Source organism: Branchiostoma floridae, chromosome 7, assembly GCF_000003815.2.
Source record: "Branchiostoma floridae strain S238N-H82 chromosome 7, Bfl_VNyyK, whole genome shotgun sequence".
NCBI classification, from domain to species: Eukaryota; Metazoa; Chordata; class Leptocardii; order Amphioxiformes; family Branchiostomatidae; genus Branchiostoma; species Branchiostoma floridae.
In genome coordinates this window covers 19,430,190-19,440,498 of record NC_049985.1, presented here as the reverse complement: position 1 = coordinate 19,440,498, position 10,309 = coordinate 19,430,190, and the positions used below count along the sequence as shown (strand labels likewise).

General features: G+C 42.6%; 1 protein-coding gene and 1 long non-coding RNA gene across 3 annotated transcripts in view; one reads left to right on the top strand and one right to left on the bottom strand.

The window, feature by feature from the left end:
- The window catches only part of LOC118418964 (UDP-glucuronosyltransferase 2A1-like), a 90,362-nt gene that overhangs the window by 10,693 nt on the left and 69,360 nt on the right, over nucleotides 1–10,309 (top strand). The gene's annotated exons all lie outside the window — the stretch shown is intronic.
- LOC118418969 lies at nucleotides 5,581–9,908 on the bottom strand. 2 transcript variants are annotated; one of them, XR_004831569.1, is made up of 4 exons: nucleotides 9,868–9,908; nucleotides 8,768–8,912; nucleotides 8,249–8,369; nucleotides 5,581–7,186 (listed from the first exon to the last, which is right to left on the bottom strand). It is a non-coding gene; the product is annotated as an uncharacterized LOC118418969 (long non-coding RNA). The 2 variants fall into 2 exon arrangements; XR_004831570.1 differs by lacking the exon at nucleotides 9,868–9,908 and adding an exon at nucleotides 9,667–9,819.

The window sequence follows — 10,309 nt, the reverse complement described above, 5'->3', positions numbered from 1 at the left end:
ACAACAAGATGTTAGAATTAACTGTGAGTTATATATCTGTTAACTCATTCATTTGTTCCATTGTTCATCATTTGTTTATCCTTCCCTCCATCCATCCATCTATCCATTGTCCTTACATCATCCCTCCATCTCTCCCTCCCTCCCTACCTCCATCCTTCCCTCCATCCATCGCCCTCACATCATCCCTCCATCTCTCCCTCCCTCCATCCTTCCCTCCATCCATCCATCCATCATCCCTCCATCTCTCCCTCCCTCCCTACCTCCATCCTTCCCTCCCTCCATCCATCCATCATTCCTCTCATCCCTACCTCCATCCTCCATCCATACATCCATCCATCATTCCTCTCATCCCTACCTCCATCCTTCCCTCCCTCCATCCATCCATCATTCCTCTCATCCCTACCTCCATCCTCCATACATCCATCCATCATCCTTACATCATCCCTCCATCTCTCCCTCCCTCCCTACCTCCATCCATCCATCCATCCATCCATCTACAGACAGTACTTACTAGTGTTTGTACACTATGCTGTATTCAGTCTTGATGAGGGTGTCTCGTCCCTTGTACCACCAGCAGGTGAACAGATCCAGGTTTTCTGACAGACACCTGTCCAACACTGGCTCTTCTGGGGCATCTATACAGGAAGACAAAGTGATATCGTTATACCCTTTCCGGTAGCATGCTTGTTGGGTGAGCGACACATCTGGAATCAAAGTAAAGGCTTCTAGTTTCAGAGTTCTTCTCTTTTCACCTGGTAACTCTGAATAAATCAAGCATAGATATAAAGTTTACTTTGCATCCTAGAACTGTAGCACCACCTTGCTCTACTTGAGGTCTTTTTCTCATTTATCCGTGCAATAACCTGAAATAAAGTATGTACCCCAACTTTGGCAACAACTTGTAGCACCTTTTGAATGCTGGAAAGTGCCTAGTACTTAAATCGAGAAAATTTGGTATGTCACTCGTTCCTGGAGTTTGATACTCCTTTATATAAGTAACAGTTACTTACATCCAGTGTTCAGCTTAACCCCACCCACCAAGGGACCACAGGCTCGATTGGTTGGCTCGGGTACGTAACATTCATAACGTCCTGCCGACTCCGGCGATACGTTCTCTAGAACCAGCTGACTGATAGTGTCACTCAGAGCACGGTACTTTTCCGCTGCTATCGTCTCAGTTTCATGTCTCCAGTAAACTCTACGGGCTGTTACGCCATCTTCTTCCGGACGTATTGTGCAGTTGAAGGTGACCGTAGATCCGAGAACTGCTATCGGATCCACGGGCTGCACTCTACCATGTCTATCTTCTGTGGGTGAAGTAAAGGACATATCATACATGTACATATAGAATACAACACAGCATATTTTGTATCAGCCGAGGCCCCAGCCTAGAGGGTGATCAGACCCGCGGACAGGCTGGGCCGAACAGTGATACACTGAGGTGTATTTTATTAGTGTCATACCTTATTGACAAAGTTTCAATGCTAAATGCACCCCAAGTCGAGAAAAGTTGGTGTCCTCCAACAATTTTGGACAGCACGTAATGTGTGTTTGAACAATTTTATGAAAGTCTGCATGGTAACAACAAGAACCCTATGTGATAATCCATATAGAATACGCCCGAGGTATCAGCCCGACCGCGGGTCAGATCGCCCGACAGCCGAAGGGTGATCCGACCCGTGTTGTATTTTATTTATGTCATACCCACCTATAAGAAAACCCCTGTTTTGATGCGAAATGCGCCAGAAGTTGAACAAATTTGGTGCCCTCGAACAAAAAGTGTTGCAACAGCAATGTTCCAACGTCTGAATCAGGTATTCGAACATTCGATGGCGTCGCACTCGGCCCGCTCGAAACAGTTCGATTTATTCAAAAGGAGCCTGTGTGATACGCCTGTGTGATCCGGTCTGATACGGAAGTTATTGTAATACTAATCGGAACGGTCAATCAGGATGTTTTTAACTGTTTGTACATAACGTTATACATATATACTCGTTTGTGATTTTAACCTATAATTAAGTAAGATTTTTCAATGTACCTCTTAATATACATGTAATGGACCGTCGTAATTCAGCCATCCGGCTGCCAAGTGTCTATTAATAAAACCCATTTATCAACATGGCCAAATACTGACCATACAAGGAACAGCCCCCTGTCTGTGCTGTAGTGCAGGTTGCTGCCACCAGGAGGCAGCTGAGTAGGTGGAACCATGAGTGGGTACCTCCAGTCTGCATTCTAGTCAGGGCAGATCAACTCCTCCAAATGGGGCTGTCCTGCTTCTGGGCACTGCTGCTGTCAAATGGAAGTAAAAATGTGAGATGTTCCCAGTAAGTTGCCTTTTGTCAAGCTACATGTAAGTCACAACAGATATTTCCAGCTCCTTTAAAGTTACAGCTTATCTGTTTGCAGACCCTTAGAAATTCTTAACAAGTAAACAAATGTCAGTTTATTTTGCTGGCTGATATCTTGGCAATAGTATGCTGAGTACATGCTCTCATGCCAACAGTAACCCAGCGCAATGGGTGTAAGTTTTAAGCATTCGGGTGGGGATATGAATGGGGGATCTCGGTAACCTGATGTGATAGAAGTCAATTGTAGACAGCCTAGGCCTGGTGCAGAGCCCAGGGTTTTCCGCAAACCCTTTTATAACTAAAATATCAATGTTTAGTAAGTTCCCACTCTCAAACAAACTTGACTGAACTAATTACAGTTAATGTATTCTGGGATGAAAAACTCTGCTCTAATATCTATATAGTATCTACTGTACTCTACTCTCATTTCTACCCTGTGTCCCCGGAGATTCTTTTGTGTCGCAGTACAACAGAACTGACGATGCTAACGTTATATATCTCCTTAGTCAGTGTAAACAAAGGTCTTACCTGGTTCACGATAAAACTGAAGAGTCCCAGTCTTCGTAGAAAACAAACATCGAGCAACAAGAAATCAGCCAAGAATCATATGTAAAGCTATGTAACGTTGTTTACAGAGTTTGACGCGGTCTGGAAACTGGAAACTCGGCGGAAGTGAGGCACAGGGGGCCGGCTTCTGGGAAGTGTCACCCGATGAGTCATTACCTATGCTGCGCTTTGTAAGCAATCCGCTAGGTGGCCTCATAAGGGTACTCCCTTGGGCATCTGAGGGAGGTACGAGCCATTGATACTGACAGGTGTCCCAGTGTATTCGACCCCAAAAAAGCTTTGATGAAGTAGAAGATGAAGTACATTTTACTATGGATTGTCCTTTGTATGATAGCGATAGGAACATTTTATTTGACTATGTGTTAAGTAAATATCCCCACTTTAGATACTTGAATAGTAAAGAGAAATTTATATTCCTGATAGTCTGTGTAACACAAACTCCGCTGTCCAGGGCTGTAACTGGCCCCTCCCCGCGGGGGCCGGCGGATGTTGGGCGGGCTGCTATAAGCGAGATTTAATCAGGCTATATTCCTGACAGCTTTTGATAAACCAACTCTAACCAACCATACAGCTAGCTACATTTATACAATTACCAAGAAGCGAGAGGAAGTCGAATGTCCTAGAATAGATTAGACGCACATCTGCATATATAGATGTGTATGATTGTTTCCATTGTTACATATATGTGATTCTTACCGTGTGACCTGTACTTAGCCCAGTGGGGCAAAAATGTGCAATAAAGGTCTTCATTCATTCAATGAAAAAAAATAAAGAAGTGTTTCAGTCAAAAACTGATTTCAGCATGGGTATGCACAGTGTGATGTTTAAATTTAAACTTATATTTCGAATACTAGTAGCCTAATTATCTTCACGAGCTATAGTTTCAGGTGAATCAGCGTACGTATCCATCATCATGTAAACATGTCAACCGAACTTATCACTTTAGCTACAGATTTTTGCTGACAATCCTAAATCTAGCTCAACTAGAGTTACTATGACTCCAGTGTTAAGCGTCAACAACAAGATCGGTTGCAACCCGTCAGTTTTCACTAGAGTAGTAGACATGGCTCTTAAACAGATGACACAAGGAAAGCCCACGGGCTCGGTAGCGTACGTAGTCCAGTGGAGCCCTGGCTCTGGAACTAGAAACCACGAGTTCGTCTGTGTCGCTGATCCGGCACGCTGCCGGAAAGGGTTGCAGTCTTTAATTAGAGCTAGGGGAATTTCCCCAGTACAATGAACCTGTAAATCACTGTACATAGCGTCTGTCCTCTCTGTCACGACCTTTACGGACTGAAGTCGAAAAATTGTATTATATTCAATATGGCGATTCTTTATCATTAGTTTTACATGACGTCATGGTAGGTTAGAAGCTCGGAGCCGGAGTCGATCACAAGTTTCATCCACACCAGACGGTCCGCAGCCAGCGCAGCAATAGCGTCAGGGCTAAGTGACATTCCGCATTCCCCAGCAGGTTCTGGACGTAGCTCTACAACATTATAAAGCTTCAATATATAACGTTGAACCTGTTAATACTGGTTGGAAAACATACCATTTCCAAATATAGATACGGCAAGTATATCGGAAACATAACTTCAGTTTTTGAGCATGAGTGTGCGCTTAGAGGTTTAATGTAACACCAGTAATTTAACACTATCATGTAACTACATTTTCTGTAACGTTGTAGATCAAGGCAATGGCTAGGGATCATGGGAAGACATATGGGCAGTGACGAATGTGCGCACTTTCAGAAACGTCCTCGCTTGTCGAGTTGAGTTTGAGTGAGTTTATTTTTTAGCTCAGATTCACGGTCCATTAGGCAAGTGTACCCGTTACTATTTATGTGGTGTTTCTGAAAACGTTCCTGAAAAATCAGGGTAGAGATTCTTTGTCTTTTATATTTCGGACGACGTTAGCCTGATTAAATCTCGCTTATAAATAGCAGCCCGCCCAACATCCGCCGGCCACCTAGAGGAGGGGATTACAGCCCCGAACAGCAGAGTTTGTGTTACTCAGACTTTTTTTTTTAAACCTGAAATGCATCAGGACGTTGGTATCTTCAACATGATAATGATACAGATACATTTTACAAGCAGAAAAACCTCAAATGAAAGATCAGTAGGGTTGGCAGTATTTTGCTAGTGTCAGACGGGTAACCGGAAAAACAACTTTTTCTCCCTAGGCCTACACCACTTTCCCCAATGGCAAGTTCTATCTTCGTACATTTTGGTACCTATAATCATTCTTGTCGGGGTCAAGCCACATAATTGCAACCCCCGGGCAACCATCTTAAACTATCTCATTTGAATATGATAATTAGCTTGTGACGCAGAAGACTAATTTTAGCTCCCTATATAAACCCCGGGTTGTATGGAAGCGTGGCAGTGACGGTGCGACCGGTGTTGTGAAAGGTGCCGTCTCCGAGTGGCACTGGGTGTTGCCTACAGCTAACTTTTACAGAAAGAGTGACACTAATAAGGCAGAGAGTTAATTTTAGTCCCAGTCAAACCACTTATACAACGATTCAAAGGCCATTTTCGGGCGTATTTGGCACTGCACTCAAGTTAGTAACTTAACGTTATATTAACAGTGACATACACAGTACAGACAGAAGGTTAAGTGCCTTTCCAAGGGCACAACGTCGGGGGCACGGCGGGTATCGAACTCAGAACCTCTAGATTCCGAGCCGAACGCTCTACCAGTTACGCCACACACACCGAGTCTGCGCATGCGTTATGGAAGAAAGATTGGAATGAATGTTGAGCTTGAATGGAATAACTGGGCAGGATGGTAGCAGTAAATGAGGATTTCACAATCATATCAACATAATAAGACGTTCAAATCCTTCTCACACCTCTTGATCTATAGGGCGGTGCCCATCTCCGTCTTATTTTGCATTTACTAAAAATGTACCAAACAAAATAATCAGAAAATACAAGTTATGCAACTTATATCATCGCGGCAATAGTACAGCATTGAAAAATAGTACAAAATGATAAAAGGTCATGGGAGAGGGCATCGGCCTCGAGTCGGACAAGGTCATAACAAGCAAGCCCACAATAGATGACGTCAACGTAAGGCACCAATCATAGAGCAATGTCTATCATACGTCATCATTTATAAAAGACAGTGTCTTGTGTGACGTCATCATTCACGTAGACCACAGAGGCGTTTACTACAGCTAGGCTTTTATGTGTTGGTCTCAATTTTTGATCACCATTGATGAAATCAACGACAATGATATGGTATAAACAATTGGTTTATTCATTAATTTTTTTCGTTGAGTATGATAGGCAGTTTTTAGCATTTTCTCGCCCGAAAGCAAATGTACAATCAAAATAATATTCAGATACAAAATTGTGAAACAAAATTCAACACAAACGCAAATAAATGCAAACATTCATTGCAAATCCTGTAACGTTATCAACCACTAGCAATGTTAGATATCACAAAAGTATGTTAGTACCGATTATTTTTATGTATCTAAGATTCTTTTCTTCTGTGCCGTTCTGCTAGGTAAATAATATAAAGCATCTTTGCTTAAGTTGTATTCTTAAAAGTTGTCTTTTGGTTGTTGCCATGTCAATACGGGCCTCTGCAATCGTTGCTTCTTACTTGATATGAATCCTGACACTGGCAGGGCAAAGGCAAAGGGGCTTGGGGTGAGCTTAGTCCGGACAAGCATCCGGCCATGATAAATGTAGACATCATCTGATGGCACTATTTCTTTATCTCAATGAAAATGGAGACATTGTGTGGGGTATGTTTGTGTGTTTGTCTGTTTGTCTGTGTGTGGTGTGTTGTTCGTCGGCATGATGGAACATAGGAACAAGGAATGTCTACGATATTCAGTATGTAAGTATCTTCAAATGGCAGAGATGTACATAATAAAGTACAAGTGACGCAAATTAGGAATTAATTTGCACTTCTAATGAGGAAAATCCATTTATACATTGTTGTAGGCTTAAATACATGTAACATTATGTAGTTTGTGGTAAGTGAAACATTAGCATATATCAATTATGCAAACAAGTCCCTAATTTGCATAATTAAGTGTCATAATTCTCCTAAGTACATGTAGTAAATGGTTGGATTGTCAACACTGTGACCTGTGTACATTACCAAGCATGGATTATGCAGATGTAAATTTTGTTTGCATAATTAGAATATTTCATGTAGATATGAGGTCTCCGAACTCTTGTTTACTTGGCCTTTTTTAAAGTGCTCCTTTTCCCGACACCATCTCATTTCTGGAATTTTATGTACACCTGCAGAACAAAAAAGAAGAAAAAAACATAGATGTAGACTAGCTATTAAATATAGAATAACAAATCTCTCGAATGGAATGAAAACATCAACAGGGAATGCTTTTGGGGCCTTATCGGCTGTGGGTACACCATCTTTCGGAAGGGACGTAAAATGTTGGTATATGTTCGAGGACGTGCCACGAACACGTTAAACGGGAAGGGCTAGCTACTGATACAGCAAGGAAACGTGCTGCCCTATATGAGCCACTCGGGTCTATGAGGGGCACTGGATGAACTATTCCGTGTAAAATCATACGTACAAAATATCGCCATGCCAAGCTAAAGGCCCCCTTCACACGAGAAGCAGAATTAGCCGGAATGCCGTCAGGATGACTATTCTTTGCATATTCCTGGGAATTCGTAGTGCATTCTAGAAATTCTCGCCCCGTTCCAGATATTTCTGCCCATTTTGGGGCCGTCCGAATGTTTTTATCATACTCAACTTTCTAGGTGCATTTGAACTGGAGAAGCATCGACCAGCATCCAAGTGTTCTAAGTGTATTCTAACTATTCTAACTTCAGTATGACCGCATTCTACGGCATTCCAACATTATTCGAAACATTCTGATTCATTCGACGGAGAAACGAAACGGCAAGCCACTTCGAATTATGTAAGAAAGAATATCTGGAATGCAGTGAGAATGTCTAGAATGCACTACAAATACCCAGGAATAGACAAAGAATAGTTATTCTGACGGCATTTCGGCTCACTCTTTCTCTTGTGAAGGAGATATAGGGTCTATTTGGAATTCCCACTCGAATGTGGCACGAATATAATCTCCAAGCAGATCCTACGGTGCCATAAGATAATATCAAAGCTGGCCAAGGAGTGTAGCCAGCCAAGGGAGTCAAACGGGCTGCGGGAAGTTTGATACTATACATTACGCACCGTGGATCTGGTTGGAGATTAGCACGAATACTTCATTCCGGTTGGTTCTGCTTGATTTCTGCTAATTCGGTTTCAGCGTCATCATCGCAGTGCGATGGACATCTAACAACAAGTATAAAGGAGAGAGAACTTACTGATGACTCTTGAACTCCCCGTGCCCTACGCGGCAGGTATAGAGAGGGTGGCCTGGTCCTAGTGTAGGCTGGGGGTGACAGCGTCGTGATGGGCAGCGGCAATCCCACCGGCGACTCCAACCTGAAAGGTAGACATCAGAATCAATCAAGTTGGAGGCCTTGTGGTTAAGGTGGACTCTCACTGCACTTGTGGCACCGGTGCGGCACTGCTGGGTTCGTTCACTGCGGCACTGTTTCGTTATTTCCGCGATTTTGATGATTTAGATATTGCGTAATACACAAAAGTATGACTTAGACGAGCTCGGGCAAAAGATACTTGAATCGCGTCGATGAAGGTTAGACATCCATTGAATAATGTCAATTACTCAAGCAATGTTTTTTTAAACTGTCAGACCTACTCTCCAACAGGATCTCCTCACTGACGAAAGATAACGAATGTTATCTAAAACGTCTGACCGTTTCCAAAGTCATATCCAGTTGCTTGAGTAATTGCTATTTGGCGATGCTTGAATCACATACCTGTGTTTCGTTGTTCTGTCTCTTGGGTAGTGATATCCGCCCCTCCTTCTGCGTTTCCTTATACAAAAGTAAATCGCTGCTGCGATCAGCGCAATCAAGAGGAACGCACCGAATGCGATGAGAAGGCGATACAGCAAAGGAAACTCTGTAGAAATAAAGACAGAAGAACACAGATGATATATCAAACCAGAACACGAGATATCAAAACCGGAAGTTCCACTGCTGTACCATAAAAACAAACCGCTAGACCCCCATCTTAACATGCCGTTGTCTCACCAAACCTACCACCATATCCAGATAATCCATCCATTCATTCTCAAGTTAACAACCAGACAGACACACTCACACACACAATCAGACATACACACTCAGACATATACACACAACATACACACACTCACACAAAGACAGACAGACACACACACATACACACAGCATACACACACACACACACACACCCACACACACACTCAGACATACACACTCACACACATACACACAACATACACACACACACACACACACACACACTCAGACATACACACTCACACACACACACACACTCACACACTCACACACACACACACACACACACTCTCACACACACACACACACACACAACATACACACACTCACACAAAGACAGACAGACACACACACATACACACAGCATACACACACACACACACACACACTCACACACACTCACACACACACACACACACACTCACACACACACACACACACACAACATACACTAACACACACACACACACACACACATACATACGCTGTCGAAAATATAACCTTCGCGAAGGTGATAAAGGCTACTGGTAACAAGCGAAGTTATTGTGTGAATAAATCTTTAACATATTTATGAAATGAACAAAATACTTTACATTTTTTTGCGTGGTTAGGAATGATGTCATGTCAGACATTGTACAGCGCAGTAGAAATCATGGTAAAGGGGCGCCGTGTCTTCAGATAATGTTATCAAACTTAGATTATCAAACATTAGGTTCCGTCGGTAGTACAAAGGAAAACACACCATCTCATGTGTTGAAGAACATTTCTATGGAATATGCTGAAACTGTACTCACCGTCTTGAAAACAGTAATTCTCCGCATGACCCTTCAGGCATCTATATATTGAATGAATGAAGACCTTTTAATGCACATTTGTGCCACTCAACAGATATATAGACAGGGAAATATACATTTCTGCGATAATTTACCACGATAAAGAGTTCAATGGTTGATATATTGAATTATCATTAGTGTTAGTATTATGATATGTATCCTATATGTAAGAAGAAGAAGATATTCTATTTTCCAGGTATGAATGTGCACAAATGAGCTCATGGTGGTTGATGTGAATGAAGGCTTAATTACCCACCCTGAGGTGTCATAACGCTTGGTCCTTTGCTTTAACCACCGAATAAAACCACCGAGTGAGCGAAGCGAAATCTATGTGTTACGGCGTCATAACCAACATGGAATGGGGCCTTCTGATTGGTCCACGGCACTTGGCCATATGATAACG